This window comes from Festucalex cinctus, chromosome 1, assembly GCF_051991245.1.
Source record: "Festucalex cinctus isolate MCC-2025b chromosome 1, RoL_Fcin_1.0, whole genome shotgun sequence".
Lineage (NCBI taxonomy): Eukaryota > Metazoa > Chordata > Actinopteri > Syngnathiformes > Syngnathidae > Festucalex > Festucalex cinctus.
Window position 1 is genome coordinate 48,066,747 of NC_135411.1, and position 10,528 is coordinate 48,077,274.

The 10,528-nt window shown below is 35.9% G+C and overlaps 1 pseudogene across 1 annotated transcript in view; it reads right to left on the minus strand.

Moving 5' to 3' along the window:
* Nucleotides 1-10,528, minus strand: part of LOC144031783 (ribonucleoside-diphosphate reductase large subunit-like) — a 29,500-nt pseudogene that overhangs the window by 17,331 nt on the left and 1,641 nt on the right. The window lies entirely within an intron of this gene.

Here is a 10,528-nt window from a genome sequence, read left to right on the forward strand (position 1 = left end):
TTGAGTCATAATTACAAGTAATACTATTCTCAATTTAAGACATTATCAGCTTCAAATCATGACAGTAAGTTCTCAATATAAGACATTAATTACCAGCTCCAAATAAGGCAAATAAGTGATAATTAGTCTCACATTCAATATTTATTAAAAATACACCGTTTCCAGGTTGATGCATATTTCCACTGGCATGCATTTTTGTCGGGCGAAAGCTACATATATCATAACAAAAATATTTTCCAAACATATACAATGCATACACGAAAAATATATATAAACCACATAAACAATTGCTCTGCTCGTAACATTTGCCTTAAGTGCTTAAAACTTTAGAGGTCTCACAAACTGAACATCAGACCAATTATCCATCATTATGTGTTGATAGCAACCTCAGGGAAAAAGGGGGAGCCATTTTGCATCCCACACGCTTACTGGCCAATAAAAGCCTCCCACTCAGCCCTGCTTTTTTTTGCGTAAGATGATGTAAGATCTCTCTCATGAATGTTGTCCACTGTTTGTATGAGTGACAGCGGAGTGGCGACACACTTAGGGTATGTCAGATGTAGAGTGTATAGTATGCCATCAGTTATAAAACACCTTTAGTGACCTTGTGTTTGGGAAATGCAGTTGAGGGCACATCTCCTACAGCTAGAAGACATTTGGACGAGCCAACAATCAGTACCGGGCAAGTGAGAGGGTGCTTCCTCAAGTAGGAATTAGGGTCTTGGTTTTCCTAAAACACATAAGACATCCTTCTGTCAGAATAATGGTTATATTTCTCTGGAACTTTGGCCCTACGGTAAATAGGTTGGGTGCAATCAAATACTAAATGTTACTTTGTAGAGAAAGCAATATCTTAATAAAAGGATACTTGACTCATTGGACAATTTTCAGCAGTGAAAAGTTAATATTTTGTCCAGAATGAATTTGACAACTTCATTATTTTTTACGTACAATTAGTACCTTTAAAAAGTATTTTTTTTCTACTTGCTGTCAATGATGGCATCACCTGTGCTGAGGAAGTAGGTAAAGGCCAATGGCTCACCTGTTTTCTGGGTTTGGTCAGTAAATTGATCCATGATTGGTTGTTACCTACTTCTTCAGCACAGGTGATGTCATCCTTAGTCGACAGGAAGTAGATAAAAAAACTTTTTAAAAAGCTACTAATGCTGCATTCGAGGATGGTCGGAAGTCGGACTTTTCCGAGTTCAAACCAGGAAGTGTGTACCGGGACGCTCCGTTGAACTCGGAAATTCCACTTGCGAATTCGGAAAAAAAAAAAAGAAAGACCCCGAATTCTGAAGTACTATAAGTGACGTCTCTACAACGGTTTCCCCTTTGGAAATGCAGACCGTAAATGGTGAAACACAATTTACTCGAGTATAAAACTAGATACCTTTCTTTATTCATAAAGAATTCATAAATTCAACATAACGTCACGTAACACAACGTACGTGACAGTATGCCGCTATCTCCCTGCACGAAATTATACAAATTATACGCAAGTTTGCTGGAGGTCAAAAATTTGTTTTAAGAACCAAAATAAAAAACAATTTAACACTATCCAACACTTTGGTTGTTTACTTTCGCCTCAAACACTTTCAGGTCGGAACTGGGAAAAAACAACTGATATGTCCGACTTCCGATCATTCTCGAATGCAGCATAATTATACATGAAAAATAATGAAGTTTCCACATTAATTATAGACAAAATATTAACATTTTACTGCTGAAAATGGCTCAATTAATCAAGTATCCCTTTAACTTTTTAACCAAACAGAATGCAAAAGAAAAGGAAGAAAAAGCATATAAATACTCAGTTGAAGAAAGCAGAAGAGTTCAGTTAGCTTACATTTTTCAAAAATAAAGTCAACATGGTCCCATATATTTTGCATTGCTCACCTCAATGGCATGCGCCACAGCCTGACTTAGATCTCTCACTTTCTTCGTTGGAGCAGAAACGGAGCTAGGGGACCAGTGATGGCAACACACTCAAAATTTCAACTGCCTCTTGCACTGTTGGAAAAGAAAAAAAAAAGATTCAGTATTTAATAATTCTGTCAAAGTTAAAGTGTTAACTAATCAATTAATCACAAAAAATATCGCATTAATCATGTCTTTTTTTTCTAATCAGGGTCTTTTTTTTTTCCTTTTCAAATTATGCAAGTAATTAACTGATTAGAAAAGAGGATGATGAGCATGTACAGTGGATAAATTTTTTTTGAAGGCATCCTTATAACATTAAATGCCAAAACAGGTGCTCTTTAAATTTGGTGGGCATAAAACTGTTGATTTAAAAAAAAAAAAAAGCCTTTTAATTAAGTGATTAATCATGATTAATCAAAATTCTAAGATGTGGTTAATCTGATTAAAAATTTTAATTGTTTGAAAGCTCTAGCATTTAAGTACTTAAACACACTGTACCATTCTGAGGAAAATGTCTCCATCTTTAGCTTACCCCCAACTAGGCAGATAACATCAACCTAATAATAAAATATCGTTGACGCTTCACCCAGTTAGAAGGACGTGAGGTGAAAATAAATAAGTGTTAATATTTTATTTATTATTATGCTGATTTTGTAATTGTGGAGTGTAGTAATTTAATTATAACAGAATTTCAATTAATTGCACAGCCCTACCGCCACTCATTTGAATAACATTTCATGCTTACGTCTGCACCATGAAATAAATGAGAGCAGAACGTTTATATACATACATACCCTCAACAATATTTCTATTACCATTTATATTTATTCTTTTATATTTATTTTTTGAATTATATTTTTTATGTCTGTTTTAACTTTCACTTGTATTTATTTATTTAGGCATTTTTGGTCCTCCATACTTAACCCCTTAACCTCACTGTGATCACAAAAAAAAAAAAAAACAGAAAAGAAGAAAACAAAAAAAAATTTACCTTTGTCCATTCCCATTGGTGATTTCAGCATCTTTTTGGACACACCAAAAACCTGCACAGATGAAGTTACAGTTTCTCATGTCCAGAATGCGTCGCAGCTCATCCATCACCTATAAAATATTTTATCAAAATTGACAAATGAGTAAATTGCTTTAGACATGGAAACCCAAATCTAAAACAGTGAGTGTCTAGTGCCTTGTATCAATTATGCACAATCAACGATGACTTACATGTCTAGTGTCCTTAATTACAAGTCCGAAAGCTGAGAAACCTCCTGGTAGTTTCCATGTTTTCTTCTTTTAAACAAAGCCTGTAGCACATTGTAGTGCTTGGCCAAGGGCGCTTGACTGACCAACACCTGCACTGGCACGAGCAGCAGGCGAGTTTGCTGTAAAGCACAAAGTGATATACTGACATTAAGATGTTTTCAAATTACAAATAAACGTCATCAATTGACAACCTGTAACTGCATTACAGGTTATTTCAGCTTTAAAAATAAAAAAATAAAAATGGCGGGCTGATGATGGCGGAAGGGGACCCAGACGCAGTTGAATGACGAGCAACAAAAATAAAATGCCCGTTTTTAGTCTGGACTCAATCAAGTCGTGAAATTAAAGTTTCCCAATATCTGCATATATTTAAAAGTAATACATTACCCCTTAAAACTGATATGGTGACAACGCCCAATCTCTCCATGCTAATGGGTAAGCTAGCTGTTTCACTTAGGTTTAGCTTGTGTACAGGATGTTCCCTGTAATAGTTCACAAAAGTCATACAATACATAATAGTTAAGGTAAACGTCAATTTACATGACGACGTAAAAACTAGGAACGTAGGACATAACGTAACAACGTTAAAGCAACAGCTTTAGTTGAGGAGAATACTTACCGAATGAGTCGCTTGCTCCACCGGACGTTAGCGTAGATAGATGGCGCTCACTCGCGCAGCCAGGGAGACAAACGTTGCCGTACGTGGGTTGTCGCAAAGTGGTGCTGGTGGGAGTTACCATAACAACGACTGGATTACGATCGTCGTAATTGCTGCGGCGCATCTTGGCTTCCTTGTCTTCTTTTTATTTGAGCCATTTCGAATCGTCTTCTTGTGTTATGTATTTTTGGCGCTGACTCACATGGACTCACATTAATTCCAATGACAGCCGCATCCCGGACTTTCGCGTACTGTGTGGCATTGATGGCTACTCGACTCGAGTACCGAGTGAACGCGAACGCACGCGCATCATCTCCATGTGCAAGAAACCTAGGAGGACGGATCATCTCGCCGTTTACCAGAGGCGTAAACTACGAGAAGACAGCCACAACAGACCGGACTGATGATAATAAAAACGTGCACTCCAGTGACTGAAGGTCAGTCAACCGTGGTAACTCAAAACAGAGTTCGTAAACATGTGCTTGCTTTAGTTCAAATGGTTACCTGTGCTATAATAATAATAGTAATAATAATAATAATAATAATAATAATAATAATAATTATTATTATTATTATTATTATTATTATTATTGTTATTGTTATTATTATTATTATTATGAGTATAACACAAGTCTAATAGTTATGTTAAAACATTTTTACAAAAAATAGAAGAGATCTTTACATCTTTACAAAAATAGAGAATTAGGTATTTTAGATAAACCATAAAGTTATTACCTAGATATTTATTTATTTATTTATTTATTTATTTATTTATTCAAAAGTTGCCAACCTTAATTGAAATATGTGATGAACTAAGGACAAATATGAGGTCATAAATTTTCATTTAATAATATGATGCTTATTCATCTTTTTCAGCATGATTTGCAAGAACCTATCCAGAGTTGCATTAAAGTTAACCTTTCAAAACTTGCAACTGCATTTCTTCGCCATGGCAGAGAAACCCTGAGACTGACACAGGTAATGTAATAGTTGCATTTATGCTTTAAAAAGATACTTAACTCATTGAGCCATTTTCAGAAGTAAGGAGATAATACTGTATTTTGTCAATAATTAATGTAATAACTTCATTTTTTTCCATGAACAGTAAATACCTTTAAAAATTCATTTTGCCACTTGCTATTGACTGAAGACATGATGCGTGCTGACTGCTGAGGAAACATGTAACAACACATCATGGATCAGTGTGCTGACCAGACCCATTAAAACAGGTGGACCTACCTATTTCCTCAGCAGTGTATTGTTTTGAATGCCAACCTCTATCTACAATTGATTGGAATGAACAGTATTTATCTTATGAGGTAGAGATTCATCATCTTGCACATGCAAATATTTTTATGAATACTAAAAACTGTGTGGATTTTACACCATATTATTACGTTAAAGGCATGAAGTTGAGTTGAGCTCAGAGTTAAAGGGATACTTGACTCATTGAGCCATTTTCAGTAGAAAAAAGTTAATATTTTGTCCAGAATGAATTTGGTAACTTCATTAGTTTCCATATTCAATTAATAGCTTTAAATACAAATTATTCCACTTGCTGTCAACTGAAGATGACATAACCTGTGCTGAGGAAATAACTACCAATCACGGCTCGGTATGCTGACCAAACCCAGAAAACAGATGAGCCATGATTGGTCATTACCTACTTCCTCAGCACAGGTGATGTCAATCTTCAGTCGACAGCAAGTGGAAAAAATAATTTTTAAAGTTATTAGTAATAATAATAATAATAATAATAATAATAATAATAATAATAATAATAATAATAATAATAATAATAATAATAATGATGTTATCAAATTTATTCTGGCCAAAATAACTTTTTACTGCTGAAAATGGCTCAATGAGTCAAGTATCCCTTTAACTTTAATAATGTAATGTACATTCCAGTGAAATATGAGCTCACCGTCATCATTGCATGTCACTGTTAATATCAATTATGACTGCAGGGGCTGTGATTCGGGAGAAGGTTTTGATCTGCTGTTTCAATAAAGCTGTGTTGTCTCAATTCAAGTTTGGTTTCTTTCTTGAAACAAGATCATTCATCATACAACCTACATCTGATATGCATACAAAATATCTTGATGTGTCAAAAAAGCTTATTTCATCTAAAATATTCCTCAAAAAAAGATCATTTCAAGATTTTCTCACTTAACAAGATATTCAAGATGCACTGTCTTGAAACAAGGGGTTTCCATCTTTGTGTAATTTTGGCTATAAGTCATGTTGTCTAAAATTAAGCACATAGGCATAATTTGACTAGAAATAAGACAAATGTTCTTGGCAAGATTTCGAGTTTTTCCAGTGGGGAAAGAGGGCAGGAGGGAGGTAGAGGGAGAGAGAAGACCACCACTAGTAGTCAAGTAAAGCGTTTGGGGTATAGTGCAAGGCTTAAGCAATTTCTTAACTTTCTTTTTCTTTTTTATGCCTCTGCACATAGCCTACCTCGTTTGGTCACATGTAGGATGCTCATGTTGAGAGCTTCGTCGGGCAGCAACTTCGCAGTTTGAATATGGCTCGAAGTTGAAGTTTTTCATGAGACGCAATTATTAACATCGACACGAGCAGTTTAATCTGATGACCACCAGCGCAAACAACAGCTAGGTATACTTTTATTCTGACATACATAGCCGTTAGCCTACCCTTTATGACTGTATATCAAGGCGGCCGCATCCTATACGCAGAGTACACATCGTCAGTGTGGGGCCCCATTTTTCCTGCGGGCATACGTTGCGATATCGAGTGCGCAAGTCATTGATCAACTTCCGACATGCACTTGACATGTTGCTGAAACATCCGTGAGCGCCCCTACCATATAACCAAAACTGCCAAAATTTAAAATAAATAAATGACTTAATAAATAAGTAAATGACTAAAAGTGAAAATAAAAATGCATGGATATAAAAAAATATAATTCGAAATTATATTTAAAAAATAATATATAAATGGAAATAAAAAGAGCAATAATAATGAAGCGCACATGCATTGGGTGCGACACATAAACCGACATTACTCGGTTTGATGTTTTCATTGAAATAAATGAAAAACCCACTTTTAAGGATTTTCAGTTACATGAACAAGGTTTTGCCAAAATATGCGATCAAGAGATGCGTGGAGAGAAGCGAAAGAAAATCAATAGGGGTGTGCCAAAAATAAATTAATATAAAAATCAAGATTCTCATTTATTAAGATTCAGGATCGATATTTAATATCCAAAAATCGATTTTATTTAAATTAGAAATGAAGGGGAAAAGGCAGTTGTAGCCCACATGCTGTTTTTGTGGAAAAAGGCACTTACAATACAAAATTAAAAAATGTGTAAACAAAAAAAAAAGACACTTCAATGTCTCTACTGTCATTTTGTCTTGCAAAGCAGACTGGAGTGGATCATGACAATGTTGTGCATATCTGTAAATTGAAGCAGAAATCATTTGTCAATCAAATAATGTTGAATCGAAAATCGTTTGAATTGAGAATCAAAAATCGATTCTGAATCGAATCGTAGACCCAAAATCGTAATCGAATCGAATCGTGAGACAGTCAATGATTCCCAGCCCTATTTGGGACCCCTGATGTACAGGACAATGTTTTGAAGCCAACTGCAAAGCTTACATGTGTTCCGTCCATCCATTTTCTTGACCGCTCATTCCTCACAAGGGTCGCGGAGGGTGCTGGAGCCTATCTCAGCTGGCTTTGGGCAGTAGGTGGGGGACACCCTGGTTGCCAGCCAATCACAGAGCTTACCTGTGTTAAAAGACTAATTAAGTGTACCATCTGTGTTATTAGATGTTGTGTGAAGATGTTTTGCTTCAGCTTGATGACAAAGCAATTTAATAGCACATCATACAAAAATTTGCTATATGTGATTTGCTTAGAGTCAGGCAATTATTTCCTGCCCCACCCCCAACCCTAAAAAGTTTTTTATACAAATTACTGGTTATTTACATTCTGTGTGAAATCCTACTAAATTCCAATTCTGTGCAGGTTTTCACCCCTCAGTCTTTGAAATGCAGCAAGCAGTTAATTGCCACATTGTAGGGTTTATGTGCTGTATGGCTGTTAAGAACTGTAGAAAAGTAGCGAGGACAATGTGTCCAGGAAATCCCACAGCAGCTGTTTGTTTTGAGTCCGCTGTGAGAAGCCTTTCTCGGGGTACTGAAAGGGTGAAGAAAGAACAAAATAGGAAGTTTTCAAGGCCTACAACACAAACACATCATTCATCTTCTCTCCTGCTGCGAAACTTAGCAAATCACTTTTATGTTGGTGATGATTTGGCATTGTGGTTTGCAACATTTAAAGCCTTGCTGTTCTAAGTGACACATTTTCTTCTCTGTTCTAAATCAAAGGAACAGGTGATGCCATAAAAAACTTTTCTGTCCTTAAAACCTTTGTTTAGCTTTGAATGTGAGGTCATGTTACTTAGATGGTCTCTGTACAAGTTGCACTCTTTAGTGTTTGAGTAACTGATGATTTGGCCCGTGAGAACACAATTTGTGACTTTTGTAAATAACCACGTTATTGCCACTTTAATAATAATAAAAAAAAAAGTAGTACACGCCTGACCTCTATTGGCTGAACCTGGAGGTGCGTGCTTGTTGAGCTAATAACAGATAAGCTCCATGATGGTGTAAATATGTGATGGTCATGATATGGTATTTTGGGTTACTGTAGTTTTCCCATTTTACCTCGAGTCCAAATGTGGTTTTGAATTCAACATTAAACACAGCCTCACCTTGAGTGCAGAAGATGTTTTTCCACAATATTCTAGACAGTGAATCACACGCAGCTCAGTGTATTTCAGAGCTGGCTGTTTGGAATGTTTACAATTCATTAACAATAAACACACCAGCACCCTTAAAAGTCATTTGAAAACAAATAAAGCTAATTTGTATTTAATTTTTGTTCCCCTTGAGAACACATGAATATTTTTTTAAAAACATGTTGGATGGCAGGTGGTTATTTATTCCAATTAAACCTACACTCTTCAGCAGGAAATCAATTTAAGTTTGACCTTGTAAATATCTAAATACTATATTGAATGGAATCTGGGGGGGGGGGGGGGGGGGGGGGGGAGTGAAACATCACGTGGCAAACACAACTTAAATGATATGACATTAATGACTTTTTTTCCTTTCTTCCTCTTGATTGTCCCTTTATGCAGGAAGATGTCAGTCATAACTCAGGCCACTTTTACACTCATGACTATTCATAGAACCTGATTTAAATACTGTACACTATTTTGTGTGTGTTTCTCAAGCACATCAGTGCCGCCCTGACGCTGAGACATGATCAGACATATGCTGTGGAAAAAGACTGAGGGATGGAATGCTGCCCTGCAATGTTTTCCAGGCTTACGCCACCCACCGCACCTACAACACACACTGGATATTCCTGACATTGTTATAACGTATCTTTTATTTCATAGTTGCTGATGCTGCTATTTGGGACTGAAATAAAAAATACTCTCGTGTTTTCCCAACCACAGCCACAAAACAGGTTAAACAAAGCAGACCAGGAAGTATGTCATTTCGCAACCAGAGTAAAACAAGTATCAAAGTACATACTCAGAAATATAGGCAATTTTTTTTTAAATCAAATGGTAGAATGCCAGAACCCAGAATCTGGTCGTTTTTAGGCTGGCGGTAAACACATTCACCACAAATAGTTGGTGGGACTGACACAATGCCCTCAGATAGGGCCATGGATGGGGAATATCTTGCGTCTCTGGATCCGTTATCAACGTCAATGCCCCCTGGGTAGTGGTCCTCCGTGTGACTCAGTCAATCAATGAAAGTCAGTTGACTTTACCTTTTATTGTGTCATCCGCAGAGGATGAGAGAAATTTTTGAAAAAGTAGGAGTAGAAAGTATTTCAATATAATTTTCAAATCTACTGAGTGAAAAGGGGTAATTCCATAAATATTCCATGCACAAAATACAAAAACATGCCCTGGATGTAGTATAAGTGATTATTGTTTAAATACATAGTAGCTTTTGAGTGCCCCCTGAAAAAGCATTTTTCTTTTGTAGCTCCCTCTTGATGACCAATTTGCATATTAACTATAACGGCTAAAATGCATTTAAATGCATTTTTAAATTATTTATATAAATTAAAATACATTATTTCATTTTGTCGTTTGCCTCAATTGTAATCCTTAAAGCATTTAGTTTTATCAGACATTATATTAAATAGTAGTAATGATTAGGGCTGGGAATCTTTGACTGTCTCGCGATTCGATTCGATTACGATTTTTGGGTCTGCGATTCGATTCAGAATCGATTTTCAATTCTCGATTCAAACGATTTTCGATTCAAAATTATTTGATTGACAAACGACTTCTGCTTCACAGACATGCACAAGATTGTCATGATCTACTCCAGTCTGCTTTGCAAGACAAAATGACAAATAGAGACATTAAAGTGTCTTTTTTGTTTGTTTAAAAATTTAATAATTTTGTATTGTAAGTGCCTTTTTCCACAAAAACAGCATGTGGGCTACAACTGCCTTTTCCCCTTCTTCTTCATTTCTAATTTAAATAAGATTGATTTTTGGATATTAATATCGATTCGATTCGATTAAGAAGTGAGAATCTCGATTCTCTTATGAATCGATTTTTTGGCACACCCCGAGTAATTATGTCCTGAAGTTACATTTCTCAACATACCC